This window comes from Phocoena phocoena, chromosome 12 (assembly GCF_963924675.1).
Source record: "Phocoena phocoena chromosome 12, mPhoPho1.1, whole genome shotgun sequence".
Classification (NCBI taxonomy): domain Eukaryota; kingdom Metazoa; phylum Chordata; class Mammalia; order Artiodactyla; family Phocoenidae; genus Phocoena; species Phocoena phocoena.
In genome coordinates, this window is record NC_089230.1 from 74,475,979 (window position 1) to 74,499,628 (window position 23,650).

Consider the following 23,650-nt stretch of genomic DNA (forward strand, 5'->3'; position numbering starts at 1 on the left):
GCTCTCCTCTGCGGCCCCGACGATTCCCCTCTCCGCCACGCGCAGTCTCCGCCCGCGAAGGGGCTTCCTAGTGTGTGGAAAACTTTCCTCCTTCACAGCTCCCTGCCACTGGTGCGGGTCCCGTCCCTATTCTTTTGTCTCTATTTATTCTCTTTTCTTTTGCCCTACCCAGGTACATGGGGGGGTTTCTTGCCTTTTGGGAGGTCTGAGGTCTTCTGCCAGCGTTCAGTAGGTGTTCTGTAGGAGTTGTTCCACGTGTAGATGTATTTCTGGTGTATCTGTGGGGAGGAAGGTGATCTCCGCGTCTTACTCCTCCTCCATCTTGAAGGTCTCTCTACCTTTCATTTTTAACATGGTAGTTGCTGCCTAAAAGTCATAAGAGATGTTTTACTGATTTTCAGGGGAGCTGGGTAGGGAGAATTTATTTTCAAATATTGTTGAAGTATAAGAACCAAGGACTTTCTTTTATCATCTAGCTATAATAAGACTCCGTTTGAAATCTAGTACCTCTCATACTGATTGCCTTTACTAGACTGATGATTTATGACAGCAGGAACTCCTGAAGCACAGGCTTAACTTATTACTGCTCTCGGAGAAACACTTCCACGTGTGGACTCAGGAGCCCTGCACTAGGAGGAAAATAGGCGAATCTGATCATAAACTATGGAGCCGTCCTAAAACTGTGTAAACACTGACAGAGGTATTTCTCAAAGTCTGCCAGATACGAGGCAGCATTTTTGTGAAGTATGTGAACATTCATTCAAATTCAAAACCTTCATTCAGCCTGAGGAATTTGTCCTGAGCAGATGTATGTCTCATCCTTTGCCAGCCAGCGCCCAGAGTAATATTCTGCAAAATTAAATATTTTGGCTAATGGTGTTGTTCCTTAGCTATTGAAAATATATTTTCTAATAAAGGAAAATGTCAAGTCATGTCGAGTAACATTTTATGCCACTGAGCCATTAAACTCTTGAGTTGTATAATAAAACTCCCAAACTCCTTCACCATAACTTGCATTATTCTGCATTAACCATCATACTGTACAAGTGTTGGGAGCTACCCTTTGTCTTTTACTTACAGATAAAATATTTACTGCATCGGCTCTTAACATTTTGTTTCAAATTTTGCCTTGGCAGTATTCAGTTTATTTTTAACCATCTTTCAGGAAGAAACTATCAAACAGCATTGTGATGTGAGGGCAGTATAAGAAGGAGAAGCACAGTTATATTTTTATCACAGAAAAGTATTGTAAATAACTTCACACTCATGAGTCAGAGATGTCCTCAATGAAGAGCTTGCAGTTGTGGAAGTATGAAATGTCTGTAATGCCCACAAAGATATCCATTTTGAACAACAGTGAGAGAAAGTAGGCTAATGAAGGATTATAGAAAAAATTATAGCCAATAACACTTATTTTGCACTGACTACATGCCAGGCCCTGTGTTAGTACTCTTCTGACTTGAAAATATCTCATCTTCCTAACAATCCTCTGAGATAAGTGCCATTATTATTTCCAGTTTACAGTTGCGAGCTCTGAGGCACAGATAAATTTAAGTAATCAAGAGTTATGGAAAAAAATTGTGGGGTAGGGCTTCCCTCGTGGCGCGGTGGTTGGGAGTCCGCCTGACGATGCAGGGGACACGGGTTTGTGCCCCGGTCCGGGAAGATCCCACATGCCGCGGAGAGGCTGGGCCCGTGAGCCATGGCCGCTGAGCCTGCGCGTCCGGAGCCTGTGCCCCACAACGGGAGAGGCCACAACAGTGAGAAGTCCACATACCGCAAAAAAAAAAAAAAAAAAAAAAAAAAAAAATTGTGGGGTAAGAAGAACAGGTTTTGTTTTGAGATCATAGCATTCTTGTATCTTGAGATGCTCCATTGGCTTTATTAGAAAGCACGTGTGAAGAAATTTTTTAAATGATTGCTATCCATTTGGATATTCTTCCTTTTCAAGTTAATGAGGTTGGCTTGCAAAGTTTGCTGAAGTCCTCTAGGACAGGAATTTTCAAACTTTGTTCCTTGGTCCCCTGAGGGTCCTTGAGATCCTTTTATGGTGTCTGCCGGGTCAAAATTCTTTCCATAACAATACTAAGATTATTATTTGCAATTTTCACTGTGTTACATTTGCACTGATAGGGCAAACACGATGGTGAGTAAAACTGTTGGTCCCTTAGCACAAATCAAAGCAGTGGCTCCAAAGGGTACTAGTGGTCATTGTATTCATCACCACCAAATAGTCACAATAAATAAATAAATTTTTAAAAAGTAGCTTCACTTAAATTGTCTTTGCTGAAGCAGCAGAAATTAGTAAACCTATTGGCTTGGCCCTTGAGTACACATGTTTTTAATATTCTATGGGAAGTACGTGTAAATCAGGTCTGTTACATATCAAAGTACGGTGGTTATTTCCAGGGACAGTACTTGTGCAATTATTTAGGTTGTGGGCTGACCTAGCTACTTTTCCATGGAATACTATTTTTATATGAAAGAATGCTTGGTAGACAAATCATGGTTATTCAGACTTGGTTACACATTTTCTCAAATATGAACAAAGTGTGCCTGTCTCTTCAAGGAAAATCACCGACATTACTTGTCATCAATGATGAAATGCAAGTTTTAAAGCAAAACCCAGAATTTTGGAAAACATATCCACCACAGTGAACTGAAATCTTCCTAAGACTTTAAGACTTTTCTATGAAACTGTGATCTCATTGATGCATCTGATTTTTAGATATTGTATAATAATGACTGTAAATGACCAATGCATGATTTTATGAAATCATACATGAGAAAAAGCCATTCAAAATACAAGACAGATCAATGGATTTTAGTGCAACAGAATATGAAAAGTTTACTGATAATATTTCAGATTCTACATTGCAAGTAATCTTTAAGAAATTACTACTAGCTGAGTTTGAGTAGAATAGTAGGAGAATATCCATAATTCTTTGAAAAGGCTATTAGGATACTTTTGCCTTTTAAATCTACATATCTGTATGAGGCTGGATTTTCTTATACTTATGAAGTATCAGCTCAAATAACATTCCAGGAGAGTGAACATAGATGGAAATATGAGAATCCAGTTTTCTTCTGTGAATCCAGATGTTAGAGATTTGCAAAAATGTGAAACGCCACTCTTCTTACTAAATTTTTTGTTTTGAAGCAGTTATTTTAATAAAAATGTTTAATTTTCGATTGATACATTAAATATCAATAAATATAATGCACATAACAAAAGATCTTTAGGGTCTCCTTAAATTGCGAGGGTGTAAAGGAGTCCAGAACCAAACATCTGCAAACCTCTGCTCTTGGGGAAACAAAGCCCCACAAGACAGAGGAGTTTATCTGCCCCCAGAGACTGTTAGAGGGAAGACATCCGTGTGGGATGTCAGTGAAATGAAGGTAATAACATGGCACAACAGGGCGGATCAGGGCCAGCCAGCAAAATGGATGAGATTGTCTACGTTTTACTTTAGTTTAGTAAGGAAACTTTTCCTAAAGTGATTTTTAAATCAATAGTACTAGCTTGTTCTCTCCCTAAAGACATTTTGTTTTTATAAAATTACAGCCTGGAAAACACACTAAGTGTTTAGTCTGAGTAGGTAGCCTGAGTTGTTTGTTAAATACCAGATCTCAGATTTGTGGCTATTCCTCAAAAATAACTACATGACACCGGCAATTAAATTTATGGATCATTTTGATTATTTATACTTCAGTGAATCAAAGGAGGTAAATAATGGGCTGCAGCCTAGCACTTCCATCAGCATCTCACCGGCAAGCCCTTTAGATTCCCTGCATGATGAAGCTGGATACAACACATAATCTTCCCATTAAACAGTCTGGAGGGAACCATCATCCATGCCGCCCTCCACCCTGGCGTCCTCCCATTTCTGGAGTTGGGCGTTCCTGCGTTGCAAACATGCCCTTTGAACCGTGTGGGGCAGGCATGTTTAGTCTCAGCTATTTTCACATTTCTCCTTCCTTTTACTTAGGACACTGTTGGTCATTCAGAATGAGAGTTTCTTCTTGTTCTGCTTCTCAGAGCACCACAGTATTGGACCCATGTAATAGTGCACTGCACTGGGCAGACAGCCGACGGCCGCTCTAGGAGAGTCTGCTGATTAGCTGGGTTCTCTCTCTTGCACAGGTACCCCTGCTCCAGCTGTTTAGACTTTTCTTCATGGGATGAATGTGTCTTTAATTCATTCTTGCTGAATAAACAGGGTGAGTAGCTTCCGTCTTCCCTCCGAAGACAATCTGCAGTGACAGGGAACTGTGCATTAGCTGGGAGAGTGACCTAAATCCTTCTGAGGTCCCTTGCCACGCGGAACACTTGGTGACTCCTAGGTTGACTCTGCCCATTCAATGCAAAGTAGCTGAGTGATGGTGGAGGGAAGCATCTAAAACAGCTGCGCGTGACCGTAACCCTCCTCAGACTCCTCCCCTGAAAGGCGGAAGTGGGGAAACTCGGCTTTTCTCAGTACAAAAGAGCTAACCAACGCCCCTCATGACAGCTTCCACCCCACTGCTGCTGGTCACACATGAAAACAAAAAAGTAAATTGCATTTTGAAGCAGACTTTACAGGAACAATCAGGTATTGAATATTTTGCAAAATCTCTGAGTAATTGGCTTGTACTAATGGAGGTAATCTAGTGGGGCTTGGAAACTGCAAATCAAACCAAGAAATAATGTAGGATTAAGAAAGGAGTTAGAGTGCAAACTTGAAAAAAAGTGGTTTTTAATCTGTCTATAGAGCTTTGTCATCAAATAGCAGTAAAAACCTCACTGATATATTGAAAAAAATGTTTACTATCACTGGAAACTGTTCAGCTAGGAATGGCTAAATGCCTGGTGCCCTGTGTTGAGAAGGATTCTAAGGCTGAGTCTGGATCAGAGGGAAAGAATACTGTAGCTGAATAACAGCTGTAATCATAATACTAAGTGTATTTTAATTCTCCCTTTATTTTGTGCTGGGTATTATTATCCCTGTTTTATTCATGAACTGAGTGCAGATAGGTTAAATATCTTGGGAGAAATACATGGTGGATCTGAGATTCAAATACTAAATCCCTCTGTAAGACTACTAGCTACTGTGATACTATGGACAAACTACTACTTCTCCATTTCTAAAAAGCTTTGGCCTGCACTGCCTTCTAAACTCCCTTTCACCTCAGATGGACTTTAGTCTCTGAACAGTCCATTTAAGTACCTCGCACCCCAGCAGTCTTGTCCTCCTCTCAACCCCTGGAATATTTATCATAATTTGACCATTCAGGGCTGTGCTAGGAATTGCACTGCTGAGTATCCTCTTATGTTTTAGATCCTGATTCTCCAAATGCATGGGAAATGCTGTTGAAGAGGGATGATTCCCTGCATCGCCCCCCTCCCCCCAGTAACTAGCATGGTACCTGGCACATGGTAAATGTTTAATAAGTGTTGGTTGGTTGGTTTTGTGATATGACCCAGACCACCACACTGTGTCCTAGTTGAATAGGCTGGACCTAGTATTTGCCACAGATGGAGGGGCAAACAGCTGGTTGTTTCCGATTCAGTCCTACCCAGGGATCTAGATTCGTGATCTAGAATTGAAGGTGCTCTCTACCTCACCTTCAGTGCTCCGTGCTCCCTGTCCTTCTGACTGTCATGAATGCCTGTTTATCTTCTTGCCTCCATCAACAGCATCTATTTATCTAGCAGTCTGACTTAAGACAGTCCGTGCATATACTCAGTGAAGGCTTTCTTTCAGTATTAATTTTCTGTGGAGGGTAAAATGCTGTCTTGTTTTTCCAGTTCTCCTCCTAAGTGTGATGATTTAGATGTTCCTGCTGTTAACTGGCAGCTTTTCCATTTCCTTCTAGCATACAGGGCCCCAGACTTCTCCACAGAAGCCACTAATGAGCTTCTTGCTTTTCAGGCCCCCGGTTCATTAATAACACAGAATTTCAGCAACGTCCGATGTTCCAGACCTTATCTTTTCCCTTTCCTTCCACGAGAAAACAAACAAGCAATACAAAGGAAAAGTTTTATTTGCTTCAGTTGCTGACTCAATCCTGTCTGCTTTAAGATCTTAAAACAGAATTTATGCAAAAAGCCCAGATTCTGCTTTGCAGTTAGGCTGAAGGCTTGCATATTTGACCCCAACTTTCCAAATGAGTCTGCTTCCCTATTTTTTTTTTTTTATTTTTGTCTCTCTCTCCCCACGTTCAGTCTTTTTCAGTGGGGCTTCATGCTTCTAAGTGTGCTTTTTCCTTCTTCCTAATTAATACTGACTGGGTTCCCAAGTATATGGGGAACAATTCTAGGGACTGTGTGATGGGATGTAGGAAAACCTTCCTGCCCCATCCCTTCTCCTGGGCTTCTGCTCTCTATTATGCCATTCACACTCCCCGCCCGCTGGGCCCTTACACAACTTTGTCTCATTCAGGCAGCGCCAGAGAACATCAATGCCCTTTTGTCCCACTTCCCTTAGAGCCTTGCAGGGGCCCAAAGCAGAACAGAGCTGTCAGCAGCATGAATGCCATTCCTGTCAAACCTGCTGTTCCTCGTGTCCTCTGATGAACCAGCAGCCTTTGCAGCTGTGTCTTCTCAGCATGTTTCTGCAGGTAAGGCCTGACGTCTCTCCTCAAGTCTGGTCTTGGTGCTTGTTAGTGAGGCTGGGCTGAGCAGAGGGCCAGGCCTGTGCCCCTCGGTGGATAACTCAGCTCGTTGGTCAAGTCACCTTCAGGCTCTCACATATTCCACCTTAGCCATGATTATGGTGCCGTTTTGCTGACTTCCTGATGTCTTTTTTTTTTTTTTTTTTTGCTTTTATGTCAGGGCTCACAAATTCCTGTACCTCAAAAATATAGAGACCTAGAGATAGTCATACTGACTGAAGTAAGTCAGACACCAAAAGACAAATATCATATGATACTGCTTATATGTGGAACCTAAAACAATGGTAAACATGAACTTATCTACAAAACAGAGATAGAGTCACAGAGGTAGAAAACAAACTTATGGTTACCCGGGGGGGAAAGAGGGGGAGGGATAAATTGGGAGACTGGGATCGACATATACACACAACTATATACGAAATAGATACCTAATAAGGATCTACTGTATAACACAGGGAACTCTACTCAATACTCTGGAATGACCTATTTGGAAAAAGATCCTTAAAAAGAGTGGATATATGTATAAGTGATTCACTTTGCTGTACAGCAGAAACTAACACAGCATTGTAAATCAACTATACTCCAATAAAAATTTTTAAAAATACAGAGATAATCGCAATATATATATATATTTCTGCATCTTCCAAGCATGCGTAAGTCCTCATATCCATGTTCACAAGCACATGTTGAGCCTGTGCAGTGCTCTTGCCCAGACATGAAGGATGTTTTATTTTCTCTTTGAAAAATTCTAAATTTCATCTCCTGTGAAATTGTCTTGAGCTACAGACTCAAGTCCAACGTGCGTGAGTCATACAGCTTAGAGAGATCTGTTCCCTGAACCTGTGAGGTAACAGCAAGCTTTGCCCAGCCTTCCTGGACATCTCCCCATCTCGTCAACTGTAGGAGTTAGAAGTGATAGCTTTTCCTACCGTTACATTAATTATGCAGGGTGGAGGCATCATTTACAAGCTTTCTTTTTTTTTTTTTTTTTTTGCTGTACGCGGGCCTCTCACTGTTGTGGCCTCTCCCGTTGCGGAGCACAGGCTCCGGATGCGCAGGCTCAGCGGCCATGGCTCACAGGCCCAGCCGCTCCGTGGCATGTGGGATCTTCCCGGACCGGGGCACGAACCCACGTCCCCTGCATCGGCAGGCGGACTCTCAACCACTGCGCCACCAGGGAAGCCCCTACAAGCTTTCTTTTAAAGGACAGAAAACTAGAGATTACAATTCTTTTATGTCTGGGAGGCACTCAGCGCTGCTCCGCTTGCAGTTTACAGATTTTTTTTTTTTTTTAACCTTCTAAATATTCCATTCCTGAATTTTGGAAACTTGGAAGTTTGAGTTAACTCAGAATTCAGTAATCGGGATTAATCCTTATCTGAGATTTCAGAGAGGGAACTTTTTTTTTCTTATCATTGAAGGGTGTTCAAGAATTGTTCCTTGCCTTCATTTTTCTAAACAGTTATAGGAAGTTCATCCCATTGTGCTGAATACAATAGTCTTCAAGATTTCTCAGCACAAACATACAACTTTCTTACCTGGTACGTACTGTCTAATAATATACTACGGAGAGATGAACACCTTCCCCAAGGCCTCTCCGCTCCTTGAACTTTTGTGAACTCACTTGCTGGGCCCCTGGCGTCTCTAACCCCCATCTCTAACTAGACTTCAGCTGCCTTCTCAACTCATTGTTTAGGATCTCTGGAGCCCTTACTATGTGTCAGACCTATCCTAGGGCCAAAAAGATAACTAGAAATGGCTCTGCTCCAGTTCAACTCAGGTTCTGGGGTAATGTGGGGAAGGAGGGTGTGGGGAGAGGTGACACACATGCACAGTTAGTTACAATATAATGTGCTTAATTCTCTACGGGGAAAGAAAACAATTTAGTGGGACACCCCCATGAAAGTTCTAACTCTGCTTAGGGGTATCTGTTGGACAAAAAGCTTCATGAAGGACACATGAGTGGGTTTCGAAGAATGGGTAACAGCTCACCACAACCCGGAGAGGAGAGGGGCATTTCAGGTGGGGAAGGTGACAATTCATTGAAAAGCTTATTGGCCATGAGGGGGCCAGGCCGGTTTGAAGAAGCTAAGAAAACTGATATGGGATGAACAACAAGGTGCTACTGTACAGCACAGGGAAGTATATTCAGTATCCTGGGATAAACCGTAACGGAAAAGAATAAAGAATGTATGTATATGTATAACTGAATCACGTTGCTGTCCAGCAGAAATTAACACAACACTGTAAGTCACCTATACTTCAGTAAAATAAATGTTAAAAGAATAATAAAAATTTTAAAAAAGTTGATACGGTTGGAAGGTAAGCTATATGACTGCAGAGCCTAAAATATGACTAGCTTCCCACTGTCATGTAAATAGTGATAGATTATTCTCCTTTACTGAATGTACAGGCACAGCCCTGGCGATTGGTAAGAATGGATACACCTCTTGTCCTTGTCACTCTTTTGCTCAGTACCAACCATTTCAAAATAGTTAAGGAGATCATTATTCTAGATGCAGAAGTAGAGAATGGACTTGAGGACACAGAGAAGGGGAAGGGTGGTGAGCTGGGATGAAGTGAGAGAGTGGCATGGACATATATACACTACCAAATGTAAAATAGGTAGCTAGTGGGAAGCATTGCGCAGGGAGATCAGCTCGGTGCTTTGTGACCACCTAGAGGGGTGGGATAGGGAGGGTGGGAGGGAGATGCAAGGGGGGGGGATATGGGGATGTATGTATACATATAGCTGATTCACTTTGTTATACAGCAGAAACTAACACAACATTGTAAAGCAATTATACTCCAATAAAGATGTTAAAAAAAAAAAAAAAAAGAATGTCAGTTAACCAAGGTTCCCCTTCTCAAACGTGGACTCTGGCTAATCTCCTCCTTGAGGTTTTTATCCTGATGTAGATAACCCTGGGCCTTTCTCTGATTTGTCTTCAGTGGCTGAGGAATCAGATTATCAGCATTTCCCCTATTTGTATCAGCTCCTTGCCTCACTGTCAGGAATTACTATCTGCTAGTTTCCAGATACAGTTGGTTGTGTGTCCGTTTTGAATACCAATTTAGAGATTCATAATTTATTTTACTTCCGAAAAGAAAAGGTACTTTTTAGTAAAAACTGACCATTCATACATATTTCCCCATTTCCTTGAAGATTACACTTTTACAAGTCACCTAACCAGTCGTTGAAGGAGTGACCATGAGAGGCCAGGGCCTGGGAGAGAAGCCTCACTTTATGAGGCTTCTGGCTGCTCTACCTGCTAAGGCATAGGGTCTTAATAGGAAAGGGGGCACTGACAATCGCTCAGCAAAATCACATCCCTTCCCCTGGCAACATAGAGACTAAAGATTCAGTTTGCCCATTTTGTTTTGTATTTATCCCATGCCCGACATTTCAAAAAGTACATGAGTATTGCTGGGGTATATAATGTGTTAGCGGAATTACAATCAGAGAGAAGGGGAGGTGAAAAACAAGGGGAGAGAAGATGGGAAAGAAGGACAATGAAAGAGGGGTGGAGGGCGAGGTGAGGTCAGAGTTCTCTCGGGGTCTAGACACAGGTGCCATGGGATTTCATATTAAATATCTGTGGCTGGGAGAAGACAGACGATCTAGAGGGAAAAAGCCAGGGAGGACTGGAGTAGGAATCCTTTCTGCTGAAAGCAGGGTGCAGCACTTGTGCAAATTTCCCTTGGGATTGTAGCCTTGTCTTTCATGAACTTCTCACTCCTGTTATTTCCAGTTCCGGACCATCTGATCAGAGAATACTGGAATTTCCAGCTCTCTAGGCACTAATTTCAGGGGCTAAAACAGCAACCCCTCTGCAGCTCCTACCACAGCCATCGCTGCCCTGCTGGGCTGTGAGGCTATGCCAGCCCAGGCACTCTTGCCCAGGAAATGGAAGGTGGCATTTAAGTGGCACTTAAGATGTTCTTAACCAATCCTAAAGACTCTGAATGAGGCCAATTCTAAATTAAGCTTTCTTGGGTAAATGAATAAGGACTCAAGAAACCTCAGATTGGAAAAAAAAAAAAAAAAGATACGAGAAGTCGTACCTCCAAATATATTCCTGTTAACCCCCAGTTTTGACAGGTATTAATATGATTCAATGTTTCTATGACTTATTTTTGTGCTCTAGGTATTTTCAGTGTTAAGGTTTTAAAATATACCTCAATCAAATCCCAACATTTAAAATACACAAATGATATCAGAGAAATGGAAGAGATCTTTTTTTTTTAAACTTACAGGGAAACTGAGGTTCAGGAAACACAAGTGCCTGATCAGAGTCTCACAGCTGACAAAGGAGAATGAAAAACCAAACCTCCTGGTCTAGAATAAAATGTGCTTTGCTTTATAAAACTCATATTGAATCTGTTTTCTGGGATATATAACAGAAGGATTGAAAAATGAGTTTATTTTTGTATCATAGTATTTTTTAAGGGCCTCATAAAGTAATTTGGGAGTGGCTACTTGCAGTCTTTTAGACTGTTCATTTAAAGGTGAATCGCTTGGTATGGCCCAGTGATCTTACCCAGGATCAGTGCTTTGAAAGAAAGCCCGTAGAAGTCTATGGCTTCAATGCTGTGTCTTGACCTCAGAGCGATTACCTTCCCTGAACAAAATGCACACGTAGGGATTCCAGTGCCTGCTGTTCTGGAAACGGTCAATGTTTACCTCAGGATTCATCCCCAGATTTCCACCGTGTACTCTGAGCCTCGGCACTGGGTCACTGTGCTGAAGATCTGCACTGAAGCCCTGCACTGAAGCCAACTGGCATTTAAACCACCAGACTGAAAGCTTGTGCACCATGGGCCATAGCCAGGCTTTCAGATGTGACTCAACTGTGGTTAGAAATCTGTCTGTGTGGGGTATTGGAAAGAATGCTTGTTTGGGTTGGGCACAGTAAATTTAAGTCCCAGCTCAGCCTCCCATCAGGTGGTCCAGAATAAATCCTGTAAGCTCCCCGCGCATTTGCCGCTTATCTATATGGTACCTCTGTTTTGCTTACATAGGGAGCTGTTCCAACCGGCCAATGAGGCAACATAAGAGTATCTGTAAACTGATGGGTTAAAAATATGTAGATTACTCTCCATGTTGATAATTCCTAATATATAGATGGTATCAAAACAGTTAAGCCTTTGTTGGACTGTATGTGGTCACGTGTCTCCTAATAGGTCTTGTATGCTAAAATACACAGCTAAGAATTAAAGCCAAAGTCTGTTGACACACGTGATGCTGCAGACGAGGATATTCTGCTTTGTTTTCTGCCTTTCGGATTAAATATATACTCAGTATTGTGCATTGACATAACAAACCGGGGGAAATGTGCCAATTACCTGTGGGTTCTTGGGATGTATTCACATTCGGTACATTATTATTTCAAAAAGTCTTTTCCTGGGGTTTGCCTGATGGCGCCATGGTTAAGAATCTGCCTGCCAATGCAGGGGATACAGATTCGAACCCTGGTCCGGGAAGATCCCACATGCCGCAGAGCAACTAAGCCCGTGCGCCACAACTGCTGAATCTGCGCTCTAGAGCCCATGCGCCTAGAGCCCGTGCTCCACAACAAGAGAAGCCACTGCAATGAGAAGCCCGTGCACTGCAACAAAGAGTAGCCCCCGCTCGCCGCAACTAGAGAAAGCCCGCACGCAGCAATGGAGAACCAATGCAGCCAAAAAATAATTAAAAAAAAAAAACTATTTTCTTTTTGGACCCATTCTCTGTACTAGATCTTCATGTGTAAGCAAGTTCCATAACATTACCTTTCAAAAGTAAAGCTAAAGAAATATTTCCTTCTTCTGGAGTATTTTTTTTTTTTCAGTAAATTTGCTCCATTACCTGGTTACGTTCTGTCAAGTGTTATCAATAAATTCCGTCATTCATTCAGCTAATACTTATTATAACCTACTGTGTACCACCACTGCTCCAAGGATGGATCAATGAACAAAACACACAAAATTCTTTGCCATCATCGTCATCATATTTTGCCTATATATGATATTTCTAGATATCTCAGTTTATACTATAGAATCTTCTATGCATTCAGGTGACCAAGCTGTGATAGTCAATGCTCTGTTCTACTGGTCTACCTCTTTTTCCATCCTGGAACTCTGGGGTTCTTAGCTCTACTTTGCTTCTTCTCTTCTCTCCCCTAAATCAGCTTTTGACCTTTATTCCAGGTAAAAACTATTAGATAATCCATTTTTGAATGATGGATGCCAAACATGGACAGTTCCAATGTAACTATTTATCTATGAGGATTCATTACTTTCCACTCTGACTGTTGTACTACTGCTTAGCCCCAGAACATGGCTTAAAGTCTTAATCCTCCTAGGTCACTTGGCATTTCTGGATAAAGTTTCATAACTTTTGTTAACTTTGTCCATTGTGCATTCAGGTTACCTAACATTAGTTGGACCCTAAATGAGCACAACAAAATCCATGTTCATCTTTGTTGACACCATAATGGTCTCTCCACCATCACTATTTGAAATTTCAGTCTTACCGACATGCACTTCTTTTATTCTTAATCCAACCGTATATTTTCCCTCAGTCAGGGGCCTTAACTTCCACGACTTCTCATCCCCTGTCCAGTCTTGCTGTTCTGCAAACATCTGGCTACACTGCATCTGAAGGACCCCACATCCATTTGTGGCAATCTTCTCTCCTAACGGTTCCTCCTCATTATCATGAACAATTTACTCTTTAGCAGTTCCCCAAGTACCTCATATTGTTTCACTATTGTGAGCCCCTGAACATTCTTGTCCCTCTGCTGAGAATGTCCCCTCTGCCTCATCACTTGAAACCTACTTGGCTTTCAAAATTTTGATTAAACTTTACTACCATCAATGCAGAAGCCCCATGGACTTCTCCGTTACTCCTGAGCCTGATGTGGCTGTCCCTTCTCTATATTCCTATCCAGTCCCATATGTTTCTCTATCATAGCATGTACCTACCAGTCCACACATGTTGATTTATTAGTCTGTATTCCCCCCAAACTGTAACTTCCTCGAGCACAAGAACCATATCTATTTACCTTTAGTCCCTGTGTGTATTACAGCCTGGTGCAGGGTATGAGCTCAGTAAATTTGTTAAAAAGATGGTTAATTAGGAAATAGGAAGTATTCCTTCAGAAAATACCCATTGCTCCATTTTGGAACTTCATAGGGTGAGGACTATATTTCCAAAGAACAATGGAAAGAATTATAGGACTGTGAGGAAAGAAAAGCAAAGACATTGGGATTATTTATTATTACTGGGGATATAGAGAGATGATCCTATAGCATCGATGATTATTATTAAATGCTTTTATCATACTGGTATCAAATCTAAACTGTAAACTACATGAGAGTGATACACATCTGTTTTGTCCACATTGATCTCTCCAGCACTTAGCACATGTTAGGCATTAAATAAATATTTGCTGAACTTTGTTGAATGAGCAAAGTAGCAGGCATTCAAGTTAGATGGACCATGTCCTGCTAACACTGACAGAAATTAAAATGTGTTTCTAGAAAAATGCTTTGTATTGATATTGGGGAAAGTCTTTCTGTATTATCTTTTAACCCTTTGTGTGTTGCCATCTTTCCTCTCGACCTCTGGGCTGTTGTTGTTTTTAAACTATATTTGTGGTGTTTTTGCTTTATAAAGGCTTTTTAATGTTTATTTTTACATAGTCAAACCTTTCATTCTTTTGAATTACCGTTTCTATGTTTTCACATTATGCTTATGAAGGCTTTCCTCACCCCAGAATTGGGAAAAGATTCCTCTATACTGTATTTTATGGCTTTATTTATCTATGTTAAGATCTTTAATCCATATGGAACTGATATTTGCATACAATGTATCTTGATTTAATGATTAGTGTACATACCCTGTTGTATATTACAATCTTTTTACCTTTATACTTTTCAATTTTGCCCTGGTTTAATTCTAAAGGACAGGGGATAGCTATTCAAATTATCTTATTCATAAAATCATCCCAGGGTAGTGAGTCTTTCAACTGGCCTCCTGCATTCAGCATCTCTCCATTGGCCTCCTGTGATAGATTTCCTGTTGGTCTTCTCACAACCTTCTCTGCCCCACTTCCTTCTCTACCCAGCAGTCACTGGGATATTTTTTAAACACTAGAATGAAATCTCTATACCACAAGATATTCGTATCTATTTTGTTTACTGCTGTATCTCCAATGCCTAGAACAGAGGCTGACACATAGTAGGTGCTTAGTGAATACATACTGATGCAAACATAACTATCAATAGAATCATGCTGCTTCCCTGCTTAAAACTCAAGCACTTCCGATTTCTATCATAAAATTCAAACTCCTCTCAGTACGGACACACTGAGTTCTTCTCTTCCTCAAGACCCCACGCTGTTCCTACTTCAAGAACCTTCTTTTCTACTAGACAGCTGCTTGAATGTGACTGCCTCAGGGGACGCTTTCCTGACTCCACTATTGAGAGTACAGATACCTTAAGTTTCTTTACTTGTTTCTAACTCACATAGCTTTGTGACTCATAATCTTTTATAACTCTATTTGCTTTATTTTAAAAATTATTTTATTTTATTTATTTTTTTGTGGTATGCGGGCCTCTCACTATTGTGGCCTCTCCCGTTGCGGAGCACAGGCTCCGGACACACAGGCCCAGCGGCCATGGCTCACAGGCCCAGCCGCTCCGCGGCATGTGGGATCTTCCCGGACCGGGGCACGAACCTGTGTCCCCTGCATCGGCAGGCGGACTCTCAAGCACTGCGCCACCAGGGAAGCCCTATTTGCTTTATTTTTATTTTCTTTCTCCTGGACCAGAATGTAAGCTCTATGAGAGTCTGCATGTTGTCTAGGTTTTTTTCTGATGTGACTCGAGTACCCAACATAATGCCTGGGGCTCGGTAGGCACCCAATAAATATCTGCTAAAAAATTTTTTTAAAGACATTTTTATGGCAACCATTATAATGCCAGTGTTGAGGTTCCAGCTAATTAGCTTAACAATTTAAAGGAAGTAACTCATTGGTTAACAAGATATCATGATAAATAACAAGAACCTACTGTACAGTACAGGGAACTATATTCAATATCTTGTAATAACCCATAATGTAAAAGAATCTGAAAAAGGATAGATATATATGTAAAACTGAATCACTTTGCTATACACCTGAAACTAACACAACATTGTAGATCAAGTATACTTCAGTTTAACAAAAAAAAATGAAAGGAAAAATAAAATAACTCCTCTCCACCTGAAAAAACTCTCTATAAAAATTTCTTCATCCATAAAAAAAAAAACTGTCATGAGATCGTGACATTATTAATGTCTTCAATATTCAAAGTACTTAAGTATCAATAGACAAATTTATACAAAGAGGCATAATTGGAAAAACAATAAAGAACATTTGTGCACTAACACATAATTATATCAAAGTTATAGAAAGTGAGTAGTAAAGACATAGCACAAACAGGGTATTAGAGGCATCACATAATTAAAGATGGAATGTTAGAGATGTGTGATCTCTTTGGAAGGACAGAAGAAAGGAAAGGACAGAAAAAACCCACACTATCATAGAAACTGAAAAAAATAAAGAAAATGAATATCATTGGTAATGAGGGTATAAAAAGTTGATGTCACCACCCTCAAAATCCATAAGTATCACTGAAGTATATGCTGGTACTAAGAATAGCGTTAGGGATGTTGGGATACTAAAAGGTCCAGCTGAAGGTGTGAAGTGAAAACCTCTTGACAACTGAGAAAAAGGAAACAATTATGAAAAAGCAAAACTGTTTAAACACTAGATTGAACGTGATTTTAAAAGATAAAAAATAATATAAAAGAGGAGGGACTTCCCTGGTGGTCCAGTGGTTAAGAATCTGCTTTCCAATGCAGGGGATGTGTGTTCGATCCCTGGTCGGGGAGCTAAGATCCCACATGCTGCAGGGCAACTAAGCCCATGCGCCACAACTACTGAGCCCAAGCACCACAACTAGAGAGCCTTGGCGCTGCAACTAGAGAGAAGCCCACATGCCGCAAAGAGCCTGCATCCTGCAACAAAATATCCTGCATGCCACAACTAAGACCCAATGCAGACAAATAAATAAATAAATATTAAAAAAATAATAGAGGAGAGTTGGAGAAATAAAAAAAAGCAAAATAAGAGGACAGAAGAATATGAAAAATAATAGAAAATAAAAAATATGCAAAAGCAGGGAAGAAATCTGGTAAAAAATCATGCAAAATTATAACTATCTTGGAAATTGAAAATAATAATGCGTTATAAAGAACACAATAGCCAAATCATATAAAGTCACGATGATCAACTGGTGACAATGTTTCCTTTTCTGCTGGTATGTGTCAGCCTTCAATATCTTTAAAAGGCTGTTTTCTTGACCCAAATTGAAAATCATCATACCAGCCTAGAAAAATAAAAATAAAAGTCTTCTTTTTCTAGAAAGGGCTTTATTTAAGATATTTTCTCTCTCCATCTGCTATCAGAAGGTAAAAGTACAAATCAGTATTTCAGTCAATCAACTAACACATTTTCATTGAGCATTTACTATGCTCAGTGTTTGGGATTGTAGGAATAAGTTTGGGGCTCTGTCAGTTAAAATCTAATTGAGGAATTCAGAAATAATCACATGAATTAATTCATGAAAAAAGTCATATTATTATCTACATTCAACTCATTTGACTGCAGAATTTATTATATAAGATACAAAGATGAATAGGGCACCATTACCACCATTCACAAAACAAAGATGGCTCCCAGATTTGGAATTTAGGGTTTAAATTCCAGATTTACTTCTCCTTAGCTTAGAAGCTATAGATGAGCTATATATAAACTAAGATAGGAGGTAATGTCTACTCTACAGATTGTGGGAAAGACACTTAAGGCTCTCTAACTATTCAAGTACTTCTTCACATTTCCAAGCTCCTTTGCAGTTATGCCTAGACACATGACTAATTCTGGCCAGTGGGCCAGAATAAAAGTGATGTGTGTCACTTCCAGTCCAGAGAATTTGTGCCATCATTAGTAGTCCTGTCAGAGTGAGCTAGAAGCTGAGAATGACCACCCTGGAAATTTACCTGACCTAAGATGGATCAGAATAAATTTTGTGCTGTTAATTGTGCTGAGTTGTCCAGGTCTGTTTGTCACAGCTGCAGAGCCTGTGCTGACTGACGAACAGGATTATGAGCTTCACATGAGATGCATGTAAACTTCTTAGTACAGTACTCAGCAGTAAATGAAAGTGATTATTATTTATAGGCCTCTCTAAATAAAATTAGTCATTAAAGGCTTTTTCCTGTTTTTTTTTTTTTTGTTTTTGTAACAGAAATAAATCCATTTTAGAAAGGAAACTTTGTAATGTGTTGGCAGAATGTTTCCAAAGCTACTTCATGCCTTTAGTTCCTCAAACTCTTTTCCCTAATTGAGTACACGATCTGTTGTGAAAGGAGCGGCTACTTACTGAACTTGTACTTTTTGTAAACGCAGTATATGTTTTTGGTCAGAGGACTCTAAGGTTTTTATTTATGGATAATTCATTGCCCCAAACCAATAGTGAAAGCTAGTGATCTTTCAAACATGGAAACACCCTATAATTTTCTTCTGGCATTGCAACAACTTTGATGTTCATCTTTCTCTTTTCTGGCTGAACCTATATACACTTAAGTGCAGGATCACATTAAGAAAATGCTCAGACCACATGTAAACAACCCATGGCCAGACAATTCCTGAACCCTATGCCATGTCCAATTTTCAAAGGATGTAAGCTTCTGTGTTGTTTTCTCTACCATATATTTTTTCATAAAATTCCTACTTACTACTTCCTCATGAACCAATGTATTTGGGCATAAAGTCTAGACATGCTGTGATTTTAAAGAAGTCTATCCCTTCCTGACTGCCCCACCCTTTTTTCTTTTGGAGAGAGGTTTGGACATCTCTTGTGCCCTGGGACATAGCTCTGTGGGTATATCTAGGCAGCACATCCCAATTTAAAAGATTTGGGGAAAAGATTTGAAAGGATATATTAAGGAATTAAATTTGCATAAGGAATAAATTTGAACCATCTGCAGGTGCAAATCAGATGTGACCATAAGAAGGAATGAAGAGAAGGTCAAAGGGGATTGAGATCAGTTCATTCAATTGGTCCATTTTATTTTTTCAGTAAATAAAGTTACCACAAAAAAGAAACTTTTTGTGAATGTATTTGATCAATCAGATGACTCCATAACATTCAGACACCAGTTGGTGGAAAAACAAACCCGGAACTTCTGTGCATTCAGTCAGTGGGTTTTATAAACTAAATCAGGAACCTGTTTCCCTCAGCTTTTCCTTCATCTCTTTTCCCTCCGTAGTTAAAAGATGACTCACCAGGGCTGATTATACAGCTGACAAAAACAACCATGAGAAGCAGGATGAGTGGTGAGAGATGGGGGTGAATAGCACTCATTTAAATATGGCAGAAATATCCCCATTTATATCTCCTGTGCAGGAGAGTTCTCCCAAGTACATTTCAGAGCTCACAGGCAGGAAGCCCAGGTCTTAGAGGCCACGTGGGACATTCTGTCAGAATGGGCAGGGCCACAGAATCTAGAGTGGACAGACTCTGGTCCTTGCACATGGTGACCAGAAACTTGAATGAAGAAGACAGCTGCTGTGCTTACGGAAGGATGTAAGCCTGAGGCTGCAGTGAATGTTGGCATCAAGAAAAAGCCTGGACAAATGGTTGAAGCAAACAAGATGAAGATCAACAGGGATAAATATAAAAGATGCAGCTGGGGGTGGTGGGGGCATGGAGAAGGAGAGGGAGGGAAATAGAACCGAATAAAATAAAGTTCTGATTGTATTTAAGATTATTATTCAAAAATATTCATACTCTCCACCTCTACATGAACTTTAAAAAAATGGGTTTGGAGAAACTCAAAATAAAAGAATAAAAATGCTTTATAAATTCTTTAAAATGAAATTAAACTTCAGTCATAGTCAAAAGATGCAAACTAAAGTAAGAAAAAGATACTATTTGTCAGATGCGCAAAGATAAACAGAGTTTGGTCAGATGAACAAAGATGAACGGTTTGATAGAGGGTGGTCGGTTCTGGTGCGGGGCAAACAAGCACACTTAAATCCTTATTACTATTGAGGCGAGCACTTGATAGAGCAATTTGAAAATTGTTACCAAAATTTAACATAAATATGTTCTTTAACCCAGCAGTTTTTAGCTGTACTTTCACATGTGTTCAGAGACACATACCCACAAACTCAAGCTTTCCAGCCTTTTGTGTAATTGTACAAACAGTGGACACAAGTAATATCTTTCAATAAGAAGATAAATAGATTATCTGATGGAAAACCTATAGTGGATTAAAAATACTATATGCTGATATAGAGTGATGGAATATGGAATGATCTCCTAAATATTTTGTTAAATGAAAAAAGCCATTTGTAATGCTACAAATATAGTATTCTCTAATACTTAAGGAAAGCGAAAGGAATCTCAGGATTCAGGGGCACATAAGAGTGTATTGTTGGGAAAAGAATGGGTATTTCTAAGCAGCTAGGATGGAGTAATTAACATGGGTGTGAAAGAGCATGGTTGTTTAGGAAACAGTGAATAGCTCACCTAGGATATATGCCAAAGCACCTACTTGCTAATTTTATATTATCGTTTCCTCCTCTTGAATACTGTTACATATGTCAGTGCAACAGTATACTACCCAAAAAAACAATTCCTGGTTACCTAGAGTAACACTAACTTTGTTAGGAATGATTCAAACAAACACACTGGCAGGGCCCGATCACACAGAGAGCACCCTGGCTTTCAGTCATATAAGCCACCTACTCCTCCCAGAGTAGAGATATGAGCCTTTTGGTTAGAGTGTGAAATCAATTTTAACCACCTCTCACAGCAAGCAGGGAATCAATGTCAACCTTATAAGTAAACAGGTACCTACATGTTCAAGTACCTACATCAGCAGCTGGCAATGGGGGCAAATGTTTACTCACCATATGGTAAATATGGAAATTTGAGTTTCCTTCTGTAGGGTTTAATTCTGGGGGCCTTATTTGCCAGGGTGTGTCTATTAACTTTACACAGTTTTACTGTATTTATTCTAATTTGTAGATCCAAATGCTACAGATCTGCTTGGATAAGGTCTGTTTTAGAACTGTGACCTCAACTTCGTAAGTCTTGTAGTGAAGCCAGGTATGGACCACAGCTAGTGCTGAACACCACGCTATACACTAGAGTTTAAAGTTAGCAAAAGTTTTCCTTCATGTTCTCCCCAGTCTTTTTATAAAGGATCCTATCTTAATGCTTTTTTTAATCCTGGTGGTCAGAGTCATCTTCTCAGAGGTCTTTTGTTGTATCTAATGCCCTGGAAGTCACCACAGAAAGCAGACATGCTTTGGTGAAAGGTGTTCCTAAAAGGAACAAAAGATGTCCCAGTAGAAAGGACTTTTCCGGTGACTATTTCTCCAATTCATTCTCAACATGCATGTAGACATAAATAAAAGGAGTATGGTGATAAATCTCGTTTCCATTTTTTTTTTTTTTTTTTGCGTAGGACTCTTGACTCTTATTTTTTTCCTTCACGTAGCATCTCAAACCTTCCCCACTTATATCTGGCTGCTTAATGGTGCACGTGATTTTTATTCTGGAAAACTCTAGCTTGGACCAGGACTCTAAGGGTTTCTGGTAGCATTACTTGTGATTATTTTAATAAAGTTTTTTTTTTTTGCAATTGGCTTTGTGGCCTTGGTATGCTCTCTCTCCCTCAGTATAATTAGATGTGAAATAAAAATGTCAGCTTAGACTTTCCTCTAAGGTACCATTGGGCTTCAAAACGCTATACTCCTGTGATCCTTGTTTCCGTAAGTCAGCTGATGATGTTTTCGGTGACTTGGAAGCTGGTCTCTGCAGTCAGACTCCCCTGCCTGTTTGGCACCAGCTGCCTGTTCACCCTGTACTCCGTGGACCTCCTTCTCACAAAGGAATCTCTTTGATCTCAAAGACGGCACTGTAAGATGCAGAGCAAAACAAATACCCGGCAATTTCCCTCCGTGGTGCTCATGACCATACGAGTGGTCCAAGAGCGTAAGAAAGCTTAAAAACAACTGATAGTACTATCCTTGAAGCAACAGTTGCAAGTGCCAAGTTAATTTCTATCAACACAAACAAATATGGTATTTCAAAGAGGAAACTTCGCACACATAAAAGGAGTAGAATGAATGACACTTCAAAACGGCTTTGATTATCCATTTTCATAAACACAACAACACCCGGGGGGGGGGAAACTCCTGCTTTTACCATCAGCTAAATTCTCTAGAGCAGGGGTCCCCAATCCCCCGGGTCGTGGACTGGTACCAGTCCACAGCCTGTTAGGAACCGGGCCGCACAGCTGGTGGTGAGAGGCAGGCGAGCGAGCGAGGCTTCATCTGTCGCTCCCCAGCGCTCCCATCACCGCCTGAACCATGCCCACCCTGTCCGTCGAAAAATTGTCTTCCACGAAACCGGCCCCTGGTGCCAAAAAAGTTGGGGACCTCTGCTCTAGAGCTTGCAGAGGATGATTTTCATAGCAGTCCTTCCTTTATTAAGCAGCCATATTAAATGATTCCCCGCATACGTGTAATTGACCAATGAACAGACCCACTTGAAAATATGCCTTTTTCTTAAAATTAAAGAGTAGATCACGCATGGATATACATAAATTAATTTGATAATGAATATGAAGAAGCAAGAAAGCTTTAATAATAAATGACCCTGCCACCTTACAAGTGAAAAGTAAGGACGTCTAATACCGAAGCCTAGCAAAGCATTGGATATGCATTCAATTTAAAAGCTGGGGACGTTACACACTCTGCACTCCAAAAACACAATCTCACTTAACATGATGTTGTAAATCAACTATACTTAAATAAATGAATGAATAAATAAATAAACCACAATCTCACCTAGGCTTGACATGGCCTCGGAATCTTCTAACAGAGCACACCGATCAATTGGAGTTGGCCCAGGAGATTTTTACCCAGCCAGGTTCCTTTTGCCCGACGCAGAGCAAGCCAAAATGCTGAGATGCTGAGGTTTGCAGGGCTACCGGCCCTCTGCACACTGCTCTGAGGGTGGAGTTTGTGGCCCTTTGATGTCAAAAGGTCACCAAACACTCGTGCATGCCCAGTTCGGGGGTCAGTGGTCCTATCCACTCTTAACCAGCTCAGCTGAAACTGGACACAGCTGACTCCAAGTTCCTAGAAAACAACTCGGGCAAACATCTTCTTGTTTAGGCTACATGCCTCTTGGAGGACATGCAAGTCTTTTTTGTTTTGTTTTGTTTTGGCTGCGTTGGGTCTGCGTTGCTGCACGCGGGCTTTCTCTAGCTCTGGCAAGCGGGGTCTACTCTTTGTTGCGGTGCGTGGGTTTTTCATTGTGGTGGCTTCTCTTGTTGCGGAGCACGGGCTTCAGTAATTGTGGCACGCAGACTCAGTAGTTGTGGCTCATGGGCTCTAGAGTGCAGGCTCAGTAATTGTGGCACATGGGCTTAGCTGCTCCGCGGCATGTGGAATCTTCCCAGACCGGGACTCGAACCCGTGTCCCCTGCATTGGCAGGAGGATTCTTAACCACTGCGCCACCAGGGAAGTCCCCATGCAATTTTAAGAACCACCTTCATTAGTCAAGGCAGGTGAAATGGATTTAACCCACGGTTTCAAGATGAAACATGTTTGCCATCTGTTAGAACTGTCCATGACACCCACAATACGTCCATAGACCAGCAGCATCAATATCACCTGGGCATTTGTTAGAAGTACACATTCTCAGGGCTATCCCGAGACCTGCTGGATCAGAATTTCTAGGGGTGGGACCTAGGGACCTGGGTTTAACAAGACTTCCAGGTGATTCTGATACATACCACAGTGTGAGCAGGCTACTTGAATGTTCTGCACGTCACCACACTGGGTTTGCTCAGAGGGCAAAATGGTGAAATGAACAGAAACTAAT